Source organism: Sceloporus undulatus, chromosome 8 (genome assembly GCF_019175285.1).
Source record: "Sceloporus undulatus isolate JIND9_A2432 ecotype Alabama chromosome 8, SceUnd_v1.1, whole genome shotgun sequence".
NCBI classification, from domain to species: Eukaryota; Metazoa; Chordata; class Lepidosauria; order Squamata; family Phrynosomatidae; genus Sceloporus; species Sceloporus undulatus.
In genome coordinates, this window is record NC_056529.1 from 10,494,596 (window position 1) to 10,522,020 (window position 27,425).

Consider the following 27,425-nt stretch of genomic DNA (forward strand, 5'->3'; position numbering starts at 1 on the left):
CATGGGAGGGGTGGTAGTGGAAAAAACAGTTTTCAAGAACCATGGAAAACAGAACTTGAATTAGAGTTCAAAGCGACTGTATGGTAATAAAATATATATTGCAATATCTTTCTGTCTTTTGCTTTCTCCTTTTCTCTCTCTGTCTCAGCTATCCCAGAGGTTTTAATATACAAGACAAGGAATGTATTAAAAATTACCTTTATGACACGGAGAGCTAAAATGTGTGGTTTATTTTGTTTTGTTTTTTAAAGAGAAGAAATAGAAAAAAATAGTCAGGCAAATTGGGAATAGCGAGAGCAAGGGAATAGGGGAGAGGAGGGGACATAGACACCACATGACTGTCAATAATACAACTGCCCTGGCAGCAATGTTTTCCACTTGCACTATTGAGAGCTCATTGATGGGTTTTTCCTGTCAATGAAAAGGAATGCCCCAATCATGGTTAGGGGATGCAGCAGCTATGGATCGGAGGTGTTGTGGTGCAATAACTATCTCCAAAGCCACTTTTCCCTGATCTAATCCCAGTTTAAAAGATGTGTGTAGTAATCTTCATAGTGAGGACAATCCTCTTTTCTTAGCTGCTCCCTTCATCCCCTACATGAGCTCAGAGATGCAGAGTTGATGCAGCTTCTGGCCCCTTAAGATGCGTGTGTCATTTAAACAGCATACCTCCAAAGTGACCTGAAGCAGCTTTATTTTGGACTGTCTATTCGGACCCAAAGTTATTTGCAATAAACTGAGATTTATTTAACTGTAGAAGCTGGGGGTGTGTGTGTCTAGATAAGCATAAGATGCAGAATATGAATTTGAGCATGAAAATGTGTGTGTGTGTGTGTGTGTGTGTGTGTGTGTGAGAGAGAGAGAGAGAGAGAGAGAGAGAGAGAGCATAGCAGAAATCATTGACCAGACTCAATGAATACTGGCATTGGCAGAGTTGGAAATGTTTTGATTTCAGCTCATTTGCACTCAGCAAGATGCCACCAAGCAATCCTGTGATTGCCAGTCTTTTGTAGACATTTTCTTTATGATGCAATCTACAACTCAGGCTGCCAGGAGCTAACTTCTAATTTGAGACAGTCTAGGGGGATAAAAGTTGTTTAAAAATTATAAGTTTTGCTGGTGGTGAAGTGAAAAACTGCTGCTGCTGAAGGTCCTGTAAATCATTGTTGCTGCCACCACTGTTCATTCTTGTCCCACACAGAGACTAGGTCTGTGGTTTGAGGCTAGGAGATCTGCATGTTATTGCACATTAGTTGCTCAGCAGAGACAAAATAAAGTGGGACCTTGATATCTGCAGCGGTTTCTGTCTCAGACCCACTGTGGATACCAAAATCTGCAGGACCTGAAGTCCCAGTGTTCCCAATGGTGGCACATGCACTGCTTTTGTGCCATTATGGACAGCCCCCATTATCCCCATTAGGAACAACATTCAGAGTCTAGCCAAAAGTCATATGTGAAACTGTAACTGTTTAAGCACATTAACATCCTATCAACTCTGAATATCAACCAGAAGAGGGATACTGTGACCAACTATCTTATAAATAATGTTTTCTTTTGCTTTGATTCAATGTGTGGTCACTTGAGGTATTTTAAGAAACTATAAGCCAAACGCTACCAGGGCTTAGTAATACTTTTATTGCTCAGAACACTCCAAATAGCGAGTGTTCTGTTGTCCTATATAGTGACCCATAGGTAAAGGAAAACTGTGGGAATCATTCAAGCAAGGAATCTGAGTTTGAAGGTTTCATCAAGCAATTTGGTGGCAGCTAGGGTGGTAGCTGTCACATATTGGTGGCAGCAGTGGGATAAAAAAAACCCATTGTGCTGTCATCTGAGTAAAAATTGTTGGGTGGTGGCAATGGTGGCACACAGTAAAAAGGAGTGAAAGATTTTGAGAGATTTTGGCAGTGCCACTTATGTGAAGGTGACTGAAGGCGGTTTACAAAAGAAGAAAATACGACAAAAACATATATAATTTAAAAAGATACAAGATTAAGGTTAAAACAGTATTAAATCACAACAAAATTAAAACCATTTATAATCTTTAAAGCAAAGATTTAAAACAGCACAGTACCATAAAAATCATATTTCTTTTTAAAATCAATTTCCGAAGGCTTGCTGGAAAAGAAACGTATTAATCTGATATCAAAAGGACAACAAAGAAAGAGCCACCCTAGCTTTCCTGGGAAAAGAGTTCCAAAGTGTGGAGGAAGCCACAGAGAAGGCCTTCTCCTGCATTCCCATTAACTGTGCCTGTGAAGTTGGTGGGACAGAGACAAGTGGCTCCCCTGTTGAGCTTAAACTTTGGACAGGCTCAGATGAGAAGATATGGTTTTTCAAATATAGTCCCTTTCAACTTGGAATGATTGTAGAAATACAAGATACTGCCGATGAATGAACCCAACTGTATGCTTTCTTCAACAAAATCATAGGCGGCGCATGTCTTCTTCCTCTCCTGAGAAAGTGCCCACAGTGGTTACAGCTCTAAGACAAAACTCTCAATGCGGTTACATTTTTCTTGAAAGTGTCTGTTCCTGTTTCCTTCTAGTCCATATTAAGTTAACCTGAAAAAGGTTCAGTCCCTTTGTTTCAGTGACTTGTGAGATGATGTTGCTGCTCATATTTCACTTAGCGTTGCTTAAATTGCCAATCATGGATCTTGCTTTCTATCTGCTGTCAGCTTGACTTGGATTATCACCTTGGATGCAGGGGGTTCAGTGTTTGGACGACACAGTGAGCACATCTCCCCTCCTCCCTCCCTCCTTCCCACATCCCGCTTTACAAAAATCACATTATTCTAATGAGGATGCAAATGAAAAGAAAAGCTGTGGGAAATGGCTAGAGATGAGCTGCTTGTCAAAAATGTTTTACTTTGAGGGTGGGAAGGAAAAAGCAAGGCCTCAACAGGATAATGCACTTCTGGCTTTCAGATGGACTGCTTTCTAGAGCTGTGTGGCATGTGGTCAGACAAGAGGGCAGTAGTTTCTTCACTGGGTCTTGGTGGTCAAGTGCTCTCCTCTAGATGGAGGTTACACCCCTCTTGGTGCACTACATTGGTAAAAATACGCTGGTGTTGGTGGTGGCAAAAGCAGGAAACCAGCTGTGGGTGTTGCAGCCACAATGAAAGTGAGAAATTAGAAAATAGGTTGCTTGGTTCTGGCAGATTTTGGCTGCTTTCCCTCAGCACTGTTGTGCAATGTTACAGAAAGTATAACCACTAGCATAGTGTGGCAAAAGAACCTCTGACCAGTGAGTCTAGAGGAGAGACTTTTCTGTTTGTTCTGTTTCCTCCTTAATAAGAACTTATTGAAATTCAGAGCAATGAGGTGGAAAGCACTCGAGGTGTTGTTTTCAAAATGATTTGGAAAGCAAGGAAGATCAACAGGTTCACCCACTGCTATCATTTGCCCCTTTATCTATGCATTTGACAAACTCTATGAAAGTCCTCATATATTTGTTGGTTCATATTCTCAATCAAGGTCTCTACAAAAAGTAAGTTTCTTGAAAGAGCTTGGAAATGTTACTGTCTGGATTATAATCACAGGAGTCTCCCAGGCAACATAGTAGGTTGTTCCTTGCTTTGATCCATGGGGAGGGGGAGGGAAAAATAATATTGTTGTTCTTATTACCCTACCTGGAATGTGTCACCCATTGCTCAAAACCCTTAAAAGTCTAGGGTAGGAAAAGATGAAAAGTCAATAGTCAGTTTAATTTTTCAAGGTGGTGTGTGTGTGTGTGTGTGTGTGTTGTCTTTTAAACTTTGTAAAATTAAACTCCAAGCAGCATAAAGAGCTGTTATCTGAGTACTAGTTGGAGGTGAGAAGTTGGTGAAGGATTTGCACAGCTACGTCGAGCTGAATGTGTGCAGGAGGATCTTGCATGGAAGATGAAATTATCCTCAGTGAAAGCTAGACAGGAACCATGCAAAGATAAACTTTAATTAGGTTTAAATATGATATTCATTTCAAGTGCCTATGCTGGCTGTTATTGATTCTTTGTAATGGCTTAAAAGTGTAAGATGACATCTCAAATCTCCTTAGGTAGGTCTCTGCAGTCTGTCTGATAATCACGAAGCAGTGATTTATTTCATTACACACCTCAAACACACCTCAAACTCTGGTGACCGTTCTAAAACATTTACCATTTTGTTTTCTCATTCCAAATCTGAATACAAAGATTCAGGCCTCTATGAGTACAAAAGACCTCTCAGATGCTTAAGACAGTTGATATAAATGTTACACTCCACATGAAACCAGGCTAAACCTGACAGTTTCATCCAAGCATCATAAATCTGTACTGAAAAGATCCGTATTGAATGTCATTTACAAAATCAATGATTTTTGCTATAAAAGGGCGGGATACATAGAACCCATCAATAACAGGTAAACCCTTGCTGAGAAGGGGGCAGAATTCAAAGTTACATATTTGGTGCTTGATGTTTTGAGATAGGGCTGCATAACTTGTGCCCCTCTAGATGCTGTTGAATGCAGCTTCCATTAAGTCCTACCAACACAGCCAAAGGTGAAGGATGATGGGAATTGCACTCCAGCAACATCTCACCTTGACTGTAAGAGAAGATACCAGCAGAGGTCTACTCTTTACAGAGTGTGGAAAAGTTACTTCTTTAGACTACAGTTTCTCAAATCCCCCCACATGTATGATCAGTGAATTCTGTGGATTCTGTGAATGGTAGTCTAAAAATAACATTTCCAAACTCCGGGTTTAGCTATACCAATATAAATGTGTCAGTGAATGCTTAAGGTATTAACACTTTAGGTTGTTCATGAGAAATTACTTTTTTAATGTTCTGAGATTGCATTAGTCATATAGATTTACAGTCATATATTACTAATGAGAGCCAGTGTCATATGGTGTTTAGAGCTTTGGACTACAGATCTGGAGACCAGGGTTCAAATTCCTACATTGCCATGGAATCTGGAGGTTATGTTGTAAAGTTTACTCGGTCAATGCTATAGTTCCCATTGATTTCTTTGTATCCTGTGCTCTTTATTATCGTAAGGCTGCAAGATCATGAGGAGGACTAAGTTTACAATGGCTTGGACAAGAAGCGAGCAAAGTGCAACCCTCTAGCTGTGCTTGGGCTGCAATTCCCATTATCCCCAACAAACATAGTGAAAAATGTTGAGAGTTGCAGTCCAAAGGCCTGATGATTCCCATTCCTGGCCTTCAATGATTCAGGACTTGCCAATGCACAATGATCTTATCAGAGAATCATAAATTCATCTCCTGTTCCCTGCCCCTCTTTCTGACATTGTCGCTGGTCCAGCCCCAGGCCTGTTTCCCTCCTCTTCTTTCCAACCTGCCTTATGAGATCGGAGGTGTTTGTTTGCTGGAGCCATCTTGACAAGTCAACATCAGCCACTACCCTTATAATATAATAATATTTTTTGTGTGTGACTTCAACTTATTCTTAGGTAAGAAAGAACTGCCTTTGCTCTCAAGATTAGCTTTATCAGATAGGATACAGTGTGTATGACAAAGCCCCAAAGTGATAAACAAATAGATAGAAGCATATAAATGTTAACATTCTTTTTCTTTTCTTTTTTGGAGAGAAAAAAATCATGGACCAAAGAAATATCATTTTCATGTGCCACTATCTTGTCAGCTGTGTTGCATTTTAATACAAAATCAAGTGAAATAGAAGGAATGAGCTTTGCTCTCTTTTATATACATACAAAATGCATTTTTAATGGCGAAACTCTCTCGTATAAACATCTCTCTGTCCAAGACTGTTCCGTTACTCTCCCTTGGAATCGAATGAAACAATAGCCATATACTTAAGATAATTCTTGAAGAAGAGAGTTTGAAATTTAAAAGGCTAAACTGAAATTTAAAACGATTTCCCTCGATTTCCAAGCCAGATTCCCTTTCCTTGGACTCTCTGTGTTTGTCCTTTTAAAGGAACCAATATGTTTGTATTACTGATGAGAAACAACCTTGACTCCAAAAAGATTTAACTTAATATCTAGCTAAGCATTCAGAGGGTAGTCCATCTGTAGAATGTACATTAAGGACCCAGGCTTGAATGCAGCTAGTCATGTATGATATTGAGCATGCAAATGTGACGTGATGCCCATATACCCTTGAGTATAATTCAAAGTGCCACACAGCTCTATGGGCAGAGAAGCTATAAACACACTTGTCACAAATGAGAAAGGGTGCAGGGTTATATTCGGACGGAGGAAAGAAGCTGCATTAGAACCAGGCATCAGGCTTTAATGAAAGTGTTAATTAGTATATTATGGAACGTATAGCTAAAATATCATCTCTACTAGACATCCACATTGCCAGAGATTTAATTAACCAGTTCTTCACTCTACACCTAGGAGAACATCATAAGAAGAACCTGTGATAAACAGGAGCCTCAAGTATAAGAACAAAATGACACTCATTTCATCACAAGCGTTTTAAGCTTTGATTCTTTTCTTCCCTTCCCTTTCAAAGCAGACAGGCAAGGAACATGTGATTATCAGCTGGTTATAGGAATAAGTACACATTTAATCTACATAATCATCAATCTTCCTTTATGTAAAAGTGATTAGCAAATAGGGTTTTTAAGCAACTGTTTAGTTTATACATTGGCATCCTAGATTAACTTATTTCTAAAACACTTGATTTTTATCATGCTGCTTAATGATTTGTCCTATGATTTATTGGGTAATATGATGAATCATGTTAGATTTATTGTTTATCCTATAAATAGTGCAACAAATCATTAAACAGTGATAAAACACAGCAGTTTCATGACAACGTCCACCTATGGTGTCTCCCACGTTCCACGGGGGGCTACTGTTGCATGGTGAATTTGATTGTTCTTTGCTTCGGTCTCTCTCCGGCTTTTATGGTATTAGGCGAGAGACAATCTCCATTTAAATTAAATGCTTCTACAAAATAATGCGGAAGTCATAATCTTATACTTCAGCCATATTTATTTTATGCAGAAAAATAAAGTCGAGCATCTGATAGGTGTTAAAATGGAATTTATTCATTACGATAAATGCAATAGTCTTTGTTAGGAAGGTATTAAATGTAATGACAATGTTTCATCTAACAGCACGTCACTCATCTTTTCTTCTGCTTCTTTGCCTTATTTGGTGGTGGTGACTGGCACAAATGTTTGTTAATTTGATTGCAGCTTATTACTTGGGGAAAAAAGAGTAATGGCCTGTAATCTACAACAGCTAATTAATTAAGCAAGTATAAACTAGAGAGTCAGTGTAGTGCGGTGGTTTGAATATTGGACCATGACTATGGAGATGAGGGTTCAAATCTCCACTCAGCCATGGAAACCCATTGTGTGACCTTAGGAAAGTCTCACTCTCTCAGCCTCAGAATGAGGCAAAGGCAAACCCTCCCCTCTGAACAAATCCTCCTTTGTAAACCATGCCCTATGAGGAGAGACTTATGGAACTGAGCATGTTTAGCCTAGAGAAGAGAAGAGTAAAAGGTGATACAATAACCCTGTTTAATATTGTGGATGGAGCAAGCTTGTTTTTTGTTTCTCTAGAGAAAAGGACCCTGAGGAATGGATGCAAACTACAGGAAAAGACATTTCACCTAAAACTTAGCTGTGCCACCACTGGCAACAATGGGACAGGGACTTACCTGAACTCCCATTGTCTCCAATGGCAGCGCAGTTGTATGCACGCACAGCCAATGCTAACAGTGGAGGCTGTCCTGAAGTCTCATTGTCCCTAATGACAGCATGGTTGTATGCATTCACCAACACTGGGGACAATGTGGGCTTTTTCTAAAGGCGGTGTGGCCCCATGCATGCACCATCATTGGGACATGTGCCGCCATTGGGCACTTTGAGCATCTAGGATTTTGGTGTCCATGGGGGGGGGGGGGTCTGGAACAGATCACCTGCAGATACCAAGGTCCCACTATGTCCCTTGATCTGCCTGTTCCTTCATGGCAGGGGGTTGGACTTGATGGCCCTTGAGGTCTCTTCCAATTCCATGATTCTGTTATTCTATACTCTCCCCCCTAAAAATTTTTTTGACAGAAACATCACTCACATGCTCTCTTATGACTGGCATAATGGACCTCCTTTTCTACATGTAGCTGATGCCTGGTAAAACATGTTGGGGGGTGGGGGTGGGAATTACAATTGTGGCAATAGTGTCACAATCATGAATACAGAGCAGTTATGGATGAGTAATTCCACATTCAAGATCACCCCTTAGTCACAATTGCGACACTATTGTCACAATTGCAACTTCTTCCCCAACCTACTTTGCTGGGAAGAATCAGCTGCATGAGAGAAGGAAGTCTCCCTCTGCTGGTGACCAGAGCATGGATGAATGATGTTTCTGTCAGGTTTGAGGGAGTTGAACCAAGATAGTGCCCCTTTGCTTCACAATATTTCTTTTTTAAAAAAATTCCGGTGTATGAAAAAAAGGGAGAGAGACCCAACATGGTTTAGTGGTTTGAGTGTTGGACTAGACTTTGGAGTCCAAGATTCAGTTGTCCACTCAGCAATAGAAACCCAGTGTATTATCTTGGGCAAGTCACACTCTCTCAGCCTCAGGGGAAGTCCATGGGAAACCTTCTCTGAATAAATCGTGCCAAGAAAATATCATGATATGGTCATCTTAGAGTCACCATAAGATGGAAGTGACTTGAAGCCACACAACAACAACAAATAATAATAAAAAAACCTATGAAGTTTGGAAATTTCTTACTCAAATTAAACCTGAACTGAACAATATTCTTACTTGAACCTAGTGTAGGGTCCCAGTCCCAGAGATCTTCATATAGATGTGAGAAAGTCTCTTGTCTTAAATGCATACCTTTCAACATTTCAAAGGCAAAAACTGAAACATGGGTGGCCAAGCAATATCAAAGTAATATCAAGATGGCAAATGTTTTTATACATGCTAGGAAAGGCTGCAACAGTTTGCTTTAGCTTGACTCTACTGGGAAAAGCAAGATTCCCTTCCCAGCTCCGTTCTCTCCTTCCTACTGAGTTAACTGAGTGCAAACTACTTTTGTATTTTGAACTCAATGGAAGGAGGAGAGAGAAAATAGGACATTTTAAAAGCAGCTGAAAAAGTAAGACAGCAGAGGACTAACTGGGACCATCCTTGCCAAACTAGGGCACCTGGGAGGCATGTAAACTCCAGAGAGCTACTGCCAGTCACTGTAGGCAACACTGATGATGCATCAGTGGCTTGACTTTGAGGATGCTTCCTGCATTCATGTACCCAGTTCTAATCCCCATTGAAAGTGGGATGTTAAAAAATCTTATTTGTTTTCAATTAAACCAACTGTCTGTACACATCAAGACACCCAATTGTTGAGAACCTGTTAACCTGCACTAGAATTCTTACCTCTTCCAGTGTAAGAAAGAGGCAGTGAGCAGTTTTTCCCCCATCGGGATCTCCATAATTGGTGCAAAATATCTCTGTACGAAAGTAGTATCTATTCCTTTGGGAAGCAAAGAACACACCAACACTGCAAGTAGAGAATGCCTGGCAGCTTGATCACCCCCCTCCCAAAAAAACCCATCAATTTTCCCAACAGTCCAAGGGTCATGCAACAAGGCTAGCACAGAAGCTAGCATAGCTGAGCTGAACAATCGGAGCAATTTATGCAAACATTGTTCATCAAATAGGAAAACCCTCCTGAGATTGACAGACAATATCTTGCTGCTTCATAGGTGAGGAGAATTTTTTTCTGGTTTCTCGTTCCACATGTGAGTATCAGATAAGCAAGAACTGAAATCCCTAGTTAAGTGGTAACAAAGCACAGAAATTGGAGCTTCCAGAGAAGAGAATGCTGAGCTAGAGAGTAAAATGGTATGACTCATATCAGTCAGCTTTATCTCTTCAGCTGGGGCCCTTTCACACAACTCAATGGTAGCACTGTGATAGCACTTTAACCGCCATGGCACAAATCTATGGGATTTGTAGCTTGAAGAGGCATTAGAACTGTCTGGCTTAGAACTGAATTCTAACTCATAGAACATAGAGACCCCAAGGGCCATCCAGTCCCCCGCCATGCAGGAATACACAATCAAAGCACTCCACTTCCAACTGATGGCCATCCAGCCTCTATTTAATAACCTACAAATAAGGAGACTGCACCACCCTCTGAGGCAGTGTCTTCCTCTTTTGAACAGCTTTTACCATCAAGATGCTCTTGCTAATGTTCAGGTGTAATTTCTTCCCCTGTAGTTTGAATCCATTGTCCCTTGTTTTACAGAGAACAAGCTTTCTCCACTCTCAATATTACATCCTCTCAGATATTTAAACAGGGCTATCATATCACTTCTTAACCTTCTCTTCTCCAGGATAAACATACCCAGCTCCCAGGACATGGTTTCTAGACCTATCACCATATTTGTCACCCTCTTCTGGACATGCTACAGCTTGTCAATTTTCCTCTTGAATTGTGGTGCCCAGAATTGGACACAGAATTCCAGGTGAGGTCTGATGAAAGCAGAAAATCTTCCCTCGATCTAGACACTACACTCCTATTGATGCAGCCTAGGGTCATATTGGCATTTTTATTGACTCATGTTCAGCTTGTGGTCTACTAAGACTCCTAGATCCCTTTCACATGTACTGCTGTCAAGCCATGTGCCTCCCATTCTATATCGCTGCATTTTTTCTGCTTAAAAGTAATACCTTCCATTTCTCCCAGTTGAAATTCATTTTGTTAGTTTTCGCCCAACTCTCTATTCTGTTAAAGTTATTTTAAATTCTGATACTGTCCTCTAGAGTATTAGCTATCCCTCTTAATTTGGTGTCATCCCTTTCCATAAACAGCAAATCTAGGATTCCATAAAATGGAAACATGGCAGTTAAAGTGGAATCACAGCATTTTAATTGTGTAGTGTGGAATGGCTGCTGCTATAATTTCAAACTTTTCTGGGGGATGGGGGGAGGACCACGAATCTCAGAAATGCACATAGTGGCACCAAGTGCATCTTAATAAGTAAGCGCAAGTCTACAAAAGCTCATGCTACCAAATTCTTTCTTTCAGTTAGTCTCAAAGGTACTACAAAATATCTTTCCATAATGGCACCATGGACATTAGAGCCTAGAAACTTTAATTTTTTGGACTACAACTCCTAGTATCCTCCAGTCATCTTGGCCACTGATGTTGATTAATATGAAGGGGCCTGCACACAAGGCACATTGTATCTTAAACTGAGTGTCAAGACTTTTGCTACTTGTGAAGTTCTCTGGGTCCAGTTCTTTGGATCTGGGTCTGTATGTAAAGGCTAGCTTTTCCATTCCATTCTGTTTCCAGTTGTTGTTGTCAAGTAGTTTCCAACTTATGACAGCCTTTAAGCAAATCAATCGTGGGGTTTTCTTGGCAAGATTTGTCCAGAGGGAGCGTGCCTTTGCCTTCCTCTGAGGCTGAGATAATCTGACTGGCCCAAGATCACTCAGTGGGTTTCTATGGCTGAGCAGGGATTTGAACCATGTTCTCCAGATTTGTAGGTAACTACTAAAACCTCTACACCATGCTTCCTCTCTCTGCTTCCAGAGCCAGTGTGATATGTGTTTTTGGAACCGAATGGTCAAATATAGCTGCAAATTTCAACCCAATCTAGACCCATAAGCAGCCTGAGACATGGCAATGTATTTTATTCTAAGCTTCTTTAGAGGGTTGTGGTAAGGATAAAACATCAGCCTGAGCTACTCAGAGGAAGAATGACACAGCTATGTGATCAGTCATAAATCACTGTGTGAGTGACATAATTTTAATATTAATGTATGCATGCGTATATTAAGATAGATGGTGCATAAATAACTGGCTGTAGCAGATGGATTTTTTTCCTCATAAGAAATACATGAGGGTTTTTATTATTGTTATTGTGGATAATTTAGTAGCAGTGATTGCAAATGAAAAGAGGAATGTATATTGTGTACATTTTTTTGCACACTATCCTTAAAGGATTAGCTTGAATCAGGAACTTCCCAGTGGTGCAGTGATAACTTTTGAGGGACCAAAAGCACAGGTTTTGCTAGTTCAAGATCATCCCTGACATTTTTCGGACAAAACTTGAGACCTAGATACATCTCTTGTCATTAAGTGTTATGCATTAAGTACTAACTAGAGTTGCTCACAGCTTACCATTCAAACATACATACGCACAGAGAGAATGTATTTTCTTGTCTGGAAATTAAGAGAGAAATCTTAGCTAAAGGGGCTGTTCCCAGATCAAGGTGAAATGAGATTATTCCTTTTCAGTTACAGGATAAGGAACATTTCTTGTTTCTTACTTGCTTCTAGCCAGAAGGTGGATACACAGCAAAGTGGAAGGTGAGCCCTATACTACAGTGTGAAGGAAAGGAGGAAGATAATGGAGGCCCTATACAGGCCAGCCTGGGGGCAGAGTCGGGGCATCGCATCCAGATGACCCATGCCACGACTCCACCCCCAGGGTGCCATGACACCACACACCACATGGCATCATGGCGCTCCTCAAGCACTGCTTCCATAGGATGCAGCGCCGAAGGATCGCCGCATAGCTGCACCGCCACAGCTATCACACCCTTTCAAGGGCACAAACAGAAGCTGCTTTATAGCGTGTGGTTGCTGTGGCCCCAATCCGGCTACGAAAAGGGCTTGGAGGCCACCCCTTCAGGGCTGTATGTACAGTCCCCAAGCAAATAACATGGGAGGTGAAGAGGAAGATGACTGAGTAAATACATAGACCCCTCTGGAGGGTCTCTGCAAGTTGCAGCAAGACGCCAACTAGCCTTGTAACATGCTGTTGCTCTCCTAGCTAAGGAGATGTACTCTTTCTGCACTGATGGAAATTTGCACATAGCCATTACATCTTACCTGTAAATGAGGCTACTGAAACTGGAAAAATTCCTTGTCTCCTGTCTGGAATGACCCATGAAAATTGGAAACTGGACCCTGAGATCTAGCAACCCTAAGGGTAGTTGTCTTGATTCAGAACAATTTCCAACAGTTTTAATCCATTTAGTTCATCCTCTTGCTCAGTGGAAGATCTGTAAAAAAAGAATGAAACCATAGTACCTCTGGTCTAGTCTGACAGCTGCCTCCCAGATTTTCACAGAAAAGCAGATTTGACACCTGGGATCATTTTAGTTAGAAACAGCAAGAATTAAATATGGAACCTTCTACATATAAACATGCACACCAACACATTTTAGTCATTACTGTCAACTTGCCTAGCAATGGATCTCCAGACTCAGAGAGCCTGGCAAAATCAGAGAGCCTGCCCAAGAATAGGGTATTGATTTTCATCCAGAAGTTCATTCAACAGTCTGACTCTTGTTGGGACTAGCAAATGGATTTAGTCTGTTGCACATAGTCCAATGCAATCTCCTTTAATAGTACACCCAAATATTCCACCAATGTGAGGTCTCATTGCAGGAAATGTCCTGAATCTATTCTATGTAGTCCCTCGATATTACTTGCCACTGCTGCCACTTTTGATACACAAACAGGTGAAGTTCCAGGGGAGAAGCTGTCAGTGACATGTCTCACTGGTCCCAAAGCAGGCAGTTAAAGGATTGCTTTGGGACAGCATTCATGTTGAGATTGCTTTCTTCCCCTTCCCTTGCACAGAGACATCTAGTGCAGGAAGAGAGCATCAGGCAGAGAGACTAACATGGCAGCGAGTCCATGGCATCCATGTCTAGCACAGCAGAGTCATTTCCAATGTCTTCTTCTTCATCCCTGATTAAAATAGATAATTTATGTTTATGCTAAAGATGCCATTTCCTTCCCTCTGACTGGGATGATTACTTGACTCTTCTCTATAAATTAGTAAGGGGCAAAAAGGATAGGAGGTAAGATAAATTGGTAACAAAACAGAATAATTGTATTAAATTAAGATGGGTGTGGAAGAGATTGCTCATCTTTGCGGAGCTAAAGAGATGGCAAACAAACATGTATAAGAGGTCAGCTACACCCCTAACTAGAGAGGAGTAAGTTTTTAAAATGTTAATTGCCACAAATTAAAGAATTTGCAGGTGTTTGGAATATCAGATTCTTTCCCCCAAAAAAGACTTCACAAAGTATCTGAAGCTATGAACACTTGACTATTAAAACCTCCTTTATATACTTAGGCCAAAAATCAGTTGACATCTTACACATGTGTAAGTTCCCCTATAGAAGTGGTTGGACATTTTATGCCTGATGCAGAATAGCCACGTTCAGCTCAAGGTTGTGGAACTGGAGTTGTGTACATTGCATACTGATGTGCATTATACATGGGTGTGTATGGCACTTTAATACATTACACATAATTGGTTGTGCCTTTGCTTGCATATGTGGGGTTTTGTTTCAGTTGTGCAGTATTGCCATTCAACACAAGGAGTGTGCTTGTGCAGCACAGTTAATGTGTAACTTTGCATGCAGAGATTTATATAGCCGATTCCCAAAATAGGAGTTATTCAGTTTAGTGGCAGTTTTCTGAGGTATTCAAGTTAGGGTCAGAAAACATGGAAGTGAAATGCATATTGGCACAGGGACTATGATCAAATATGGCTTGGAAAGCCTTCTTGATGTATGTATCAGAAACATTTGCCTGAGGATAGGGATGTGTTAGGCTCTGAGTTTCAACCTGAGACTAGAGAGTATTCTGGTTTGGACTTCCTGGGGTATCTGTGGAGAGGATGCAGTCTATACTCTAGAATCTCCATAGTGACATATCTGGAACATAAAAAGGTGCAAATCTGCATATAGAATAAATTTCAAATGTCTGCAAAACACTTCTTAAACACACTTTAGTCAGCAGGGAGGTGGAAGATAGGCTGAAGCAATGTGTATAATTTAAAACATACACACAGATGTTTGGGCAAAATAAGCATACAAGGGAATGGATCTATACCCCTGGAACAAAAAGGAAAAATACAACCCAGTGGAACATGGCAGAGTTTGGATGTGAAAGTAAGAAGGGGAAATGCCTGTGAATGAGGATTTTTTTTTTACAAATGGTTCCTTTCTACATAAAGTTAGGGTTCTGGTTACTCAGGGCAGCCAAAGAAATCTTTGCTTTATTTGGTTTTGCTTCACTTCTCTTCACTCCTCTCTTCTCTTCTCCTTTCTGTTCTCCTCTTTTAAAAATTCCTATGGCACCTCAGTGGAACCAAATGCAGAACATCTAACTCAAATCTTACTTGTTTTATAGTCTCTTTTAAACTGATGTTATATGTTATGTTATCGGTTGTTGTTTGTCAATCTGCAGGGAGGCAGGAAATCATCATCATCATCATCACCACCACCATCATCTTCATCATGGTGATTTATCACTCACCCAGCTACTACCTGTAGACTTCTATGGGAGTTACCTTTTTTAAAGATTAGTACTTGAGTTTGATAGAAAAATATTATGGCCATAAATGGCTCATGAGCCTACTTTCTTTGGAGTCTAGGATACTTTCACATTCAGTATCTATTGAAATGTTTTTTTCTTTATGGCATCCTTGCTTGTAATGCCAAGAAATTAACTATTACACTTGAAGTGTGTGTGTGTGTGTGTGTGTGTGTGTGTGTGTGTGTGTGTGAGCACACATATACTGGGCAAGAAGGAGAGAGAGAAAATACAGGAGAGGAGTTCGGCTGTTTGCCAGCCACACTAAAATTACTTTTGTAACCACTCCAATATGTGCACTAGAATTTAGGGACTTCGATATATTCATACTGAACAGCTTTACACAAAGGGTAGCTGAAATATGGTCTGGAACAAACTGCCGAAGTCAGCAGTAGTAGCAAGTGATTTAAATCAGTTCAAGGAGGGAGAGAGGGTTTTTTTTTCTTTTAAAGAAGGAGAGGAGTCTTGCACGACGCTGAGTCACTAGCTAGAAACTCTTGTATTTTAAAATGCAGAATCACAGAGGGATTTGTATATCTTTGGGTTACAAAAATGAGTGTCAATGGTAGCCATAGAAAGGGCTATTAAGTTTCCCTATGTGCTCTTGAGCCAGTACTTTAATGTTGCACATCCTCCCTTTTCTGGTGTGCTCTTTTCAGATAATTTGTCATGGACTGGAATATGGTCAATTGACCAGATTGTGATTAGAAATCTAGCAAGGAATAGAAACAATGAGAATTCTCTTTGCAATTTGGGGTAGAGCCAAATTCAAAGCAAATGTATAGGCTGGAATCCCCTTGGTCACTTATCCTGGTGGAATGAAGGGGTGTGTTTTTTGGGGAGTGGGGGTGGTAAGTGCTTCTTTTTTGGACATTCTGCTTTTTTAAAATGCTGTGGGTTACTTTCACCATAGCTGCACAATGATAGCTGAATGGTGCAGATCTGCTCCCATTGCAAATGGCTGCTGATAAGCCACAGGGAGTGCACCCAGGCAACTCTCCAGCATCTGATACACACCTGGGGGAAAGGGACCAACATTTATTTTCCTAGACCCATACCCTACACACCACAGGATCTAGTAGACCTCATTCATAGGTTCCTTCTTCAGAGAAACATCTAGGGGACACTTTAAGGAATGGGTTGGGTGCTGGAGATCTTGAGTCTAGCAGCATGTTCCAAGCACTTAAATTTTTCAGCCAGCAGGACAGCTCCATAGATCAGGATTTTTAAGCCAGAATTCTCTGGAACTCTAAGGGATCATTCAGTCATCATTTTGTTTACCAGAACAATGTGAATAACCTCACACATGCATTCTGGGTTTATTATTCACACTGTGGAACTACATCTCTCTGCAAACTTCATCTCTCCACATCTCTGCGAGTTCAGTTGTTCACACATGTGGGTACCCTTCCCTTGGCCCCATATCCACTGACACCCTTCAGCCTGGTAAAGTCTCTTCCTCTTGCCACTCAACAGGGTCGGCATCCCTTTTTCTTCCCTTCCTTTCCTTCTCTCTTTCCCTTTTTTCTCCCCAGCGGTGACTGTTCTGCTGGGGAAGGGGGACACTTTCTTAACTGTGGGGCTATTGACAATGTGAATGTATTTGAAACATGTTCAAGGCATGCAGGGTTTAATCCCGAGTCTATTTGGGACTATTCACATTGGTTATTCACACTGCTGATGATGTGAATCTTTTTTTAAAATGTGGAAAATACTCCAATATCGATTATCTCAGGGTAAGTAGGGTTTTTGGATTATCAGGAATGCTTGATGTACATCAGAAGTGTCTAATGCTCATCATGAATGCCTAATGTGCATCAGAAGCACCTAATATGCATCGGAAAACTCATGTCGCTGCCCAGATGTGCATCCTTGTAATTCCCTAACAGGGTTTCATTACATTTGTGCAATGTAGCTACAGATCTGTTAAGCTATGAAACACAGATGGTGATAAAGAATTTCAGCCTATGTTTTAAATTCTGAAGTTTAAAAAATGGTGTACAAAATGATTCTCTTGGTATAACGACTATGTTTCCTAGTTACATTAAAAATTATTTTTAAAGTGCATAGGGGGCATTTTAATAGGATTCCCACCTCACTCCCAATTTTATGACATTGTGTTATTAGTCCTGTGTTTATTTAAAGCAATGAAGAGTAATTTGTACAGGAAAATCAATGCAACACACGGCACAACAAAGTACTTAACTAACTTTGTAACAAGGCACAATATTGAATTAACTCTTAAGCCCAATAATGAATAATGGGGAACAATTACTTTCAATATGAAATATTCCAGGCTTGGGTTTTCACTGTACTGAGGAAACTTTAGTTGGATTTGTTGGTTTTATCATTAAACAATCCAACAGGAGAGATTTGTGCTAGCAATCAGGTGTGCTTTGTCCTTTCCTCCTGCAGATTCAGAACACCCTACTATTGCTTTTCTTTTCTTTCCAATTGTTAGCTGCACAGGTATTGGTATTTATTATATTTTAAGACCCAGCAGAGGTAGCAGGGACATGGCAGAGCTTGGCCTTATACAAACATAGCAGCAGATGAGAGGGGATCTATTTCCCATAGGTTTCTGAGCCAGCAACTGAAAATGTCTTGTAACTCTATTAGGAAAGACCCATTGTGATCAATACAACCAACAAGGCCAGGCAAGCAGCTCTCAGTGTAGGATGAAAATTGCACATCCCAAGGTACAGGACTCAAGGGAGGTAATATTTTCCAGACAGATTCTCTCTCATTCCCACCCAGTCCTTTTGTTTGCACAGCAATTCGCCTACAAAAGGGGGGTGGGAGTAGTTGGGGGTGCAATAGTGTGACCAAGGCATATCTATTACTGAAGAGTTAGTCATTCAAGAAATTCCACTATGTATGTTTTGTGAAGATTTCTGCCTCAAATGGATAAAGCCTTGGGAAAATCTATTTATTTTACCAGGGCTTGGTTCAGCTAGCTTTGGGGGAGGATTTGTCAGCTAGAGAATGACAGGGATAGCTTCTTGCTAAAAATCTTGCACACTTTTCCTAATGTTTTCAGAACTGCCAATGGTTGGTGTTCAAAGGCCCAGAGGATCAATATGTTTCAAATAATGCTATAGGACAGGGATGCATGGCCCTCTCAATGATGTTGGATTGCAACTCCCATCACCTTGTGGTAAGGGAGGGCCACACATTCCATATTCATGAAGGCAGAATTAAAAGATATAGCTGTTTTAGTCTGTAGAATCAGTATGTAGAGAGATCTTCTAGCACCTTTGAGACTAACTGAAAGAAAGAAGTTGGCAGCTTGAGCTTCTGTAGGCTTCAGTCTACTTCCTCAGATACTTTTGGTGGAGTGGAAGCCGGGCACAGACACATATATGTCATAGGTATGTGAGAATGTCAATTCAAATTCAAAATCCTTTTGGTATGGAAATGAAGTAGCAAGTCCAGTTTTAAACGCTGGTCATTTGTGGACAAAGACATAGCCATTTGGATATGGAAATGAGATGGCAAGATAGATTGGAAGGAGAAACAGCAGAATTGGAATTTATCCATACACTAGAGTTCCTTAGCAATGGATTGGACAGGGACAATGGTTTCCTGGCTCCCTACACACATTTCAACATTATCTGACCCATTCTCATGGGGGCGTCCTACACGCATCTATTCTCCCCACTTGCAGGTTGGTATCCAAGGCTAACTGGTCTTGCCATCTCATTTCTTTATCCAATGGCTATGTCTTTGTCCACAAACAACCATAAAACTGGACTTGCTACTTCATTTCCATACCCACAGCTTATTCTCTGCCAGAAGGTGTTCTGCTACCTGTGAATCTGGGGAGAAAGGTGGCATACATATGAAATAAGTAAATAAATAAATAAATAAATACTGTTGCCCCCAAGAAATATTAAATGGAATAGTTAAACATGTACCATGCTGAAGAGTTTGTTTGCTTTGAAGGAAAGCTGTTTTCCTAAGGCATTGTTGGTTTTGTGTCCAGGGAAAGGGGGAATCCTTTGGCTTTGAAGAATTAATTAATCTGAGGGTGATCACTTAAGTTATCTCTCCTTGAACGGAATCCCAGCAGAAGGCCTTGACATCACTCCTGCAGACAGTACATCTTAATGCAAATACTGTGTCTGATGAATTTCACTTGGGTTTTCAACATTGCTGCTGCACTTCAGCGGCTTTTAACCAGAAATCAGCAAAGACATGCTCACTGCACTCTGTGGTTATCTTTCACTTACAAGTCAGTTAGATCACCCTCCTTTGTTTGTGTTGTTTTTGCGCCATGGATGGAAATGTTCGCAGGGGACGTATCTTGGGATTGCTACAATGTGTAAAGCATATTGCTGCCCTGAATCGAGTGTTAGCAATCCTCTTACTTGTGGCTTCCTGCTTGTAGTCCCCAGCTACATGCAGGGAGTGAGAAAAAGTGTTGCTGAATATATAGGCCACTGTTGGTTGGCATCTGCTGAAACATGATGCCAGCCATATAAAGGGATGCTGCATAGTCTTGTGCATAGTGTTGTTTCATCTTTGCATAGTAAATCAGACAATTTAAAATGTGGGGTTTGTTTTCCCTATCACTGTGAGCCATAGAGATCTGGTGGGCATTTTCTAGTTGGTGCTGGAGGCGGGGGAGTGAATTTTCACAGGTAGGTTTTGTGTATTTCTGTACAATACATAACATTAGAATAGGTAATAACTATTATCTAATAATAATAATAATAATAATAATAATAATAATAATAATAATAATAGTTTTATTTTTATACCGCCCTTCTTGTAATCAGGGCAGTGTACAGCATAATAAACAGATACACAATACAATACAATATGCAATAAGAAAAAATACATTAAAATTTACATTAAAAGTACATTCTGGCCAGCTCGCCATTGCCATCAGAGGGGGGGAGACTAACTGGAGCTTATATCATGTGAGGAACTCCCTACCAGTGCAAAAATTAATCACAAAAGTACCCTGGGAAGTGAGCACCCAGTCTCTCCTAACAAAGGAATTCCACCACATTAAAAAAAAAGTCTTTTTACTGTCAAAGAGCTCTTTGCATCAGGAAGTTCTCATTAGGACTTTTTTCTCATAATTTGAATCCACATGAATAAGTCCTAATTCTGAAGCAGAAAAGAAATAAGCACACTCCGGCCTAGTACATACTGCCCCGAAAAGGTGGGCTGGAAGCGTCTGCTTTTCTTCTGGAGGGACACCACAGCAGCCAAACTGCATCCCTCCACAGTAAAAAGAACCCAGAAAAACTGGGTTCTTTTAAAGTCGCCCAGCACATGTCACAAGTGCACCATTGGTGCACCTGTGACGAAAGTGATGCACAGCAATGTCTATACGCTGTGCGTCGCTTACGTCAAGATGGCGGCTCCCGTGTGGATGAGAGGCTTGCATGATGGCGGCAGAGGCACGTTCTAGTGGTTGCTGCACGCTCCAGAACCCTAGAATTGGCGCCACCACACTGCTTCTCTCTTGTCTGTCTCAGGCCTCCATCTTCTATATGGCAGGCCTTCAAATATAGATGATTACTATCATATCCCCTCCTAGGGTCCATATACACCGGCAAGATACCATAGGTCAACCCTGTTGTATTCTGCCCACAGATCTGGCCCAGTCCTCTTCCAGCACTTACCCGGTCTGGTCTGGTGACAGGTGGCTGTTAAGACACATGCCTGCCACTGTGATGTGGATCCACCACTGCTGCTTCTGCCTTGTTCATTGCTGCCTGTTCTCTTTGTAGGCCCCTGTTGAAGCCATCTAACTTCATCTAGGTCATCTAGCTTTACCCATGTGGCCAGGAGCCCCCTTCTGATATCACTGGCTGTGATTGTGGCCTGCAAGAAGAACAGCAGCAGTGGCAGCAGGTAAGATGTGTGTGGCTGTCTGAACCATTGGCTATCATGGCAGAGGTTCTAGGAATGTTTGTCACAAACAGATGGTTATTTAAAACTGGGCTAAAGGCCAGTTGGGATGGGATCAGGCCTGATGTGCCAAATTGGTGTCTGGTCTACCCATTCCCACTCTGGAGCTGTTGGTCAGCATCACCTGAACAGGACACTGCCTGGCTGGGGGAAAACGGGTCTTTTTGTCTGTGCATAGAGCCATCTTTTCTGCAGGCTAAGCATACTCTAGGTTGCACTGGATAGGTTTGGTCCTTGTGATTATTATTATTATTATTATTATTATTATTAACCTTTATTTATGAAGCGCTGTAAATTTACACAGCGCTGTACATGCAATCTTTTTAGTTAGACGGTTCCCTGCCCTAAGGCTTACAATCTAAAATCTATCAGGCTCATCCATTAGGTGTAATATGATTCACTTCCCAAAATGGAAAAGACAACAGTTTCCTATACAGATGGGGTTGCTGTTCATGGTGCTTCTACACCTGTCCTAGGCGATGGGATAATCTGAGAGGCTACAAACTGGTGGGTTTGGTCTAAGTATTGATTCCACTTTAATATGCACCATCCAGGTAGTTAGCATCTGGAAGTGGCATCCACCTCTACTCTTGTGTTTCTAATTCTAATTGTGAACATGCAATCCTAATTCTAGCACCAGACTTTCTTCAGTCAATATGAGGATTAGGCCATTGGTCTTTATTATAGCACTATAGATCTACATTGTACCCAAGTTAGACAAGGCCTGCTTTACGAAGGGGAGGAGGGAGAGTTCTAAAAATGCAAACAAACAAGGAAGGTCCAGAAATTCTGCAGAAGGAAAACAGAGATTTGCAGAAGACGGCCTACAAACTTGGAAAGGCACATGAATAGCAAAACAAATTTTCTTTATTTAAAGAGACACCATAACAACTTGCAGAGTACTAAATAAATTAGTATGTTTTCACATATGATTTATGAGAGCTTGCTTCAAAATGTCCCACAGATTTCTTTTTTTTTTTCCGAAGGCAAACAAATTCACCAGAATTGGGCAACACATCTTCCAATTGCCCCGGCCCTAACAGACACAGCGCTCATTAGGGTGATCATTTGAAATCTTTGAAGAAGCTTCAAAAATGATGAACCCAACATGGAGGAATGCTGCACAAATGACATTGTGAGGCAGCCGAAAGACCCAAAGGGGGAAACAGAGTTGAGAGCATCTCTTTTGAAAAGAAAGCCACCCCAGAGGCATAATTACAAGCAGTAGATTTATGAAGTGGCAATGGAAAAGAAGCCATGGAATCTCTACTACACTCCTGCCTCCAGTTCTGGATGGTCAGAGATAGAAAGAGAGAGGGGGAGGGAGAGAGAAAGGACCTCGACTCCCAAGAAAATGGCATGGCAAAACTTTCCATGCTTTTACAAGCATAGGGTATTAATTTATGTCACTGTGATTAATAACAGTTGCTATTCAACAGTAGATGCTGATAAACTATCATGTTTATAATTGCATGCACAGAGAGATATCTGAACTGAAATAATAATAATAAAATAGCACACCCTATATTTTTACATACACATTTTATATCACACACACACACACACACACACACACACAGAGATATGATACATAGCATGTATTTTCATCATGGTTACATTTCAAAGGTTTACCTTTAATATTAATATTTAGAAATTAACGATGATGCTGGGAGTATCTGAATTTGAACGGAGAGAACTGGACGTGTTTGAAAAGCCCAACAATTTTCTTTTCCTTCTGTTTCATTTTGTCACAGAGATATATAGACACACTTAAGGCCCTGCTTGACTTGTGCAGGGTCACTTTGGACTCTCTGTGGTCAACTCTGTTGGCCTTCTACAGGAATATCTGCCTTTTCCTGAGAGGGTTAGCAGTGTTGAATTATAGTGTTAACAGTTAAATCAAACAGATCTGGAATACAGGAGCACAGGAAACTGCTTCATATGATGCTTATAACTACATGTGAAGACACTGGTGGCTCATGGCTTTCATGTCAATAAGGCAGTGGATTTGTTTTGGATTTTAGCCTGAACTTTAAAGCAACTGAAGGTGCTGGGCTTATTTGAAGGATATAGCTCAGCTCCCTGAATAACTTTTCCGAAGTTCAAAATAAAACCTCGAGCAAATACACTGTTCCACTGGCATGGAAACTACCAACTGCCCCTGAGTCCGTAGTCTGTTTATCATTCTATTTGTATGGCATCTTGCTCCTGCATGGATCCAGGTGAGTTCTAGAAACAGGCGACTGGCATAGTTTCTTTCTTGCTACTATATCATTCAGTGCCCAACACACTATTTTTGGTAGAAGGTACATTGCAATTGCAAAGCTTCACCTTGCAATTCATATCTAAACTATGATCAGCATTGCTGGAAGGGTTTTCAACAGATTGCTTCATATTTCACCACTGATGAGGATGTCCAGCTGTGCAGGAAACATGGTTGCCTGTTATGGACATGAATTTCTTCACATTAGACTGCAGGTAATTCCTAAAGCTATGTTTTTTCATCACTTTGAAGCTAGGTACCAAAGATTCCAGCATAAAGACTTCTTAAACCATTGTATACAGGAGCAAAGTCTTAAAATCTTTAAAGCTTTTGACCACATTCCAACTGCATACGGATGTGAGGTTGCCCCCTCCCCAACTATGTTTCAAATACATGGTATACAAAATAATCAAATAAATAATCTTCAAAGACTCATTATGTACTCCCAATTAAGATGCTGGCAGTATGATGAAATCTAAATCTAGGAAGCCCATTCTAAATTGAACCACCCTCTTTCAGAATGGTTCTCACTGCACCATGAAACTGATTGGACTACTCCTTCTCAGCCTGACCTGTCTCCTTGCTTTGTGTTTGATGAGGAAATATGAGATATAAACACAATGAATAAATATATATGAATAAACAAAGTTGCCACATCAAGGGGAGGGTGAGACTACCACTTAGGACAATACAGTTGCCCCTCCAAGTCCACAGACTTTGAAATCCATGGAAGGGTAACCACCATTAATGTGAATGGGGCACACACCCATGGCATGCACTCCTCATGCATGCATCCCATTCAAGCCTATGGGCCTTGAATATACATGCATTTTGCATCTTGCAGGAAGGTCTGGAATGGATCCCCCATGAGTTCTGAGGGCCAACTGCATTATCAAATATCAGCTTGCAACTTTCTGCTTAGGCTGGCATTCTGAATTATAGTTATGGATTTGCACCACAGAATTACAGATCTGTAACTGCTCCATACTTGCCAATGTTAAATATTCACCATCATGGCACGTTTGTAAATCCCCTCCCACCTACCTTAACAGCTGCTGGGGGCTGTCACTAGCTATGGAGATGTGCTGCTGGCAATCTGGTTCAGTGAGATGATGTTTCCAGCTTTTTCCCACTAGTGAGTGAGGCTGTGTCAAGGAATTACAACAGATTGCTTCTTATTGTTGCAGCCACATTTGCTGGTAGGAGGGGGTTGAAAACATTCTCCTTCTGTGCCCTGGTCACCAGCACAAGTGTGGCTGACTGTGGTAGGTTTGGAGGGTTGGTCCAGGAAATGTTACTTAGTTATGCATTCATAACTAAGCAGATGATGTAGGGTCTAAGCCTTATCTACACCAGGGGAAATGCCTAACTCATCCTGGGGCTGGTGCTGGCAGTCCTCATGACATATGGCTGCTTCTGGGGAGATTCTGGATTTTGTCCCAAATTAAGCACAACTGGGGAAAGCCCAGTGTTTCCCAGAACCCCCAGAGTAACCTCGAGTTCTTTTGGCATATGGACAGCTGGAATGGGTCAGATTTGGCCCAATTCATTGTCGACACTCAAGAGCTGTACCATCCATCTGGTGCAGTGCAAGGAAGGGGGATGCCCTGTTTTTGGAGCCGCTGCTACCACCACCACCACTAATAAGTCTTTGCAGGCAGGAGCTCCATGGAATGCCTGTCCAGTACACCACCACTTTTTCTGAGGACAGAAATGGGTGACTGGTCATCTGATCAACAAAGATTCCAGGCATTTGTTTCTGTTCTCAGCAGAAGTGGTGGCATGCTGGGCAGGTGTTCCTTGGAGCTCCTGGGACCTGGCCATGAGGAGATGGGAGCAGTGGCTCTGAGGTCAGAACAAGGTGCCCATACAATCAATGGGGAGGCTTCTTCTCAGCTTACTTTTTGTTTGTATTTTTGTTTTGTTTTTTTTTAAATCAAAGGCAAACCTTGTTACATTGCTCACAATATAATTGGCCCTCCATATCCATGATTCCTTATCCATAGATTCAACCATCCATGGCTTGAAAATATATATTTTTAAAAATTCCCAAATGCAAATGTTGCTTTTGCTGTTTTATATAAAGGGACCTTGCTCACAATACTTTACTCCATAACTTACTTGCTAGAATATGTAGTCCAGGCTAACATTTTGTTCATTAGTCTCAACTGGAGTAGTCAATCAACTGTTAAATGGTAAGTCAACATGTAGGTTGATCCCATTGATTTAATGGGTCTACTCTAGTCAAGACTAACAAATGGATTTAGGTCCAAAACAGGGATTACCTGCATTTGATCAAAAGACTTTGTTTCCCTCCCAAAAAAATAAAAAAGGGGAAAGGGGCAATATTGGAGAAATAGAGTGGTTTTTATTTCACTAAATACTCTTGGCTTAAAGACAATTATTGCTAGATCTAGTAATCTGTGGGCAGCCTTCAGTGCTTCTGCTGGTGGAAGCAAAGGGCGCAGTGGAAGAATCTGTCCTCAGGACCTGTCTGTCTTTCTGCTGGCAAGGAAAACAACAAGAGGGGGGTGGGTGGGAGAAGGAGCAATGTTATCAGTATATATATATATATATATATATATATATATATATATATATACACACATACACACACCTCTGAAAGCGAATTAGCCAGCACAGATTTGATAAAGCTTATAAACCCTCTGGAGCAGCCGTGACAGTTTGCTGGCTAGGGTTTTGTCTTCTGCCAGTTACTCCTTGCTAGTGGCACTCTTTATTTATGCTTCAGTACCATGTTATCCTCTGGGCTTCAAACAGAAGGGACCTGTCTGTAAGTGTTTTGGATGCGGTGTTAGAAAACCCAAGCATGGGAAAGCACATGCAACAGTGCCCAAGATCCATTTCAGTCAGCTTCGCTTCTCTTTGTAAGTCAGGGTCTGTTCCTCCCCCCCTTTCAGCGCCTTGCATGCTGAGCCTGGCTTGAGGTGCTGTATATATCTGGCTTCCACTAGAGAGTGTCACAGAGTTATTGGAATGAGGAAGAGAGAATTCTGAATGGATACATTAAAGGATTTTGTGTGCGAAGAGAGTGTAAGATGGGAGTGAGTGACAGGGCAGCGTTCTCTCAACTTTCTTTGTATGCAGCCTATCTGTCTGAACCAAGGATCAAGTCCTTCTCTGACTTTTTTGGCAATAACTTGTTTCATCATAGGTATGTGGTTATTGCTTATTTGGCAAAACTCAGCTGACTAGTTCATTTGGCAAGTTACACTTGGGCTGTATCATAATATGATGTGAAAGGGATGCATTTAAGCAAATACATCTGAAGCTTGGGTTTTGGCATAGTGGGGCATGAAAATCCTTGGGAGTTATTTATTTATTTATTAATGGGGAATCGAACCCTGATCCTCTACACCACACTGGCTCTTTTATTTATCAAAACATGTTTATCCTACCCCCTCCCCTCTCTCTGGACATATTTCCTATTCAATTTAAAAAGAAATGTAGTTAAACAGTTCAATATGAAAAGAAAGAAAAAAACCCAAGCTTTTCTATGACTGAAATTATCAAATGTCTTCCCATACAACAAGAAAGAGAAAGTAAAGAAGAGGAAGAAAAAAAAAGTTCCAATCTGCATATCAGCCATCATATATAACTATGTATTTCAAACTTTCTAATTAACCTAACATACGCTTCTTTCTACTTTTGCAAAAGGAGTGTTGTTATTCCTTAAACTGCTATCGTAATATAAGGTAGTTGTATTTTCTTTCCTGGGGAAATCAACTAATTGCAAAATAAATAGATATTTATAACTAGTTACTTCCAAATGGTTTCTACCTAGGCAGCATGCTGTATATTATCAACAGTGTGGGAGCCCTTTTGCACTACACAGTTATAGCATCATGATTCCACTTTAATTGCTATGGCTACCTCCTA

The 27,425-nt window shown here is 40.9% G+C and overlaps 1 long non-coding RNA gene across 1 annotated transcript in view; it reads left to right on the forward strand.

Annotated features, from left to right (window-relative positions):
• Window positions 1-3,255: 3,255 nt before the first annotated feature.
• The window catches only part of LOC121937505, a 77,393-nt gene continuing 53,223 nt past the window's right edge, over window positions 3,256-27,425 (forward strand). The window contains exons 1-2 of the long non-coding RNA XR_006105155.1: window positions 3,256-3,492; window positions 21,082-21,205. This is a non-coding gene — a long non-coding RNA (uncharacterized LOC121937505). The remainder of the gene's footprint in view (window positions 3,493-21,081; window positions 21,206-27,425) is intronic.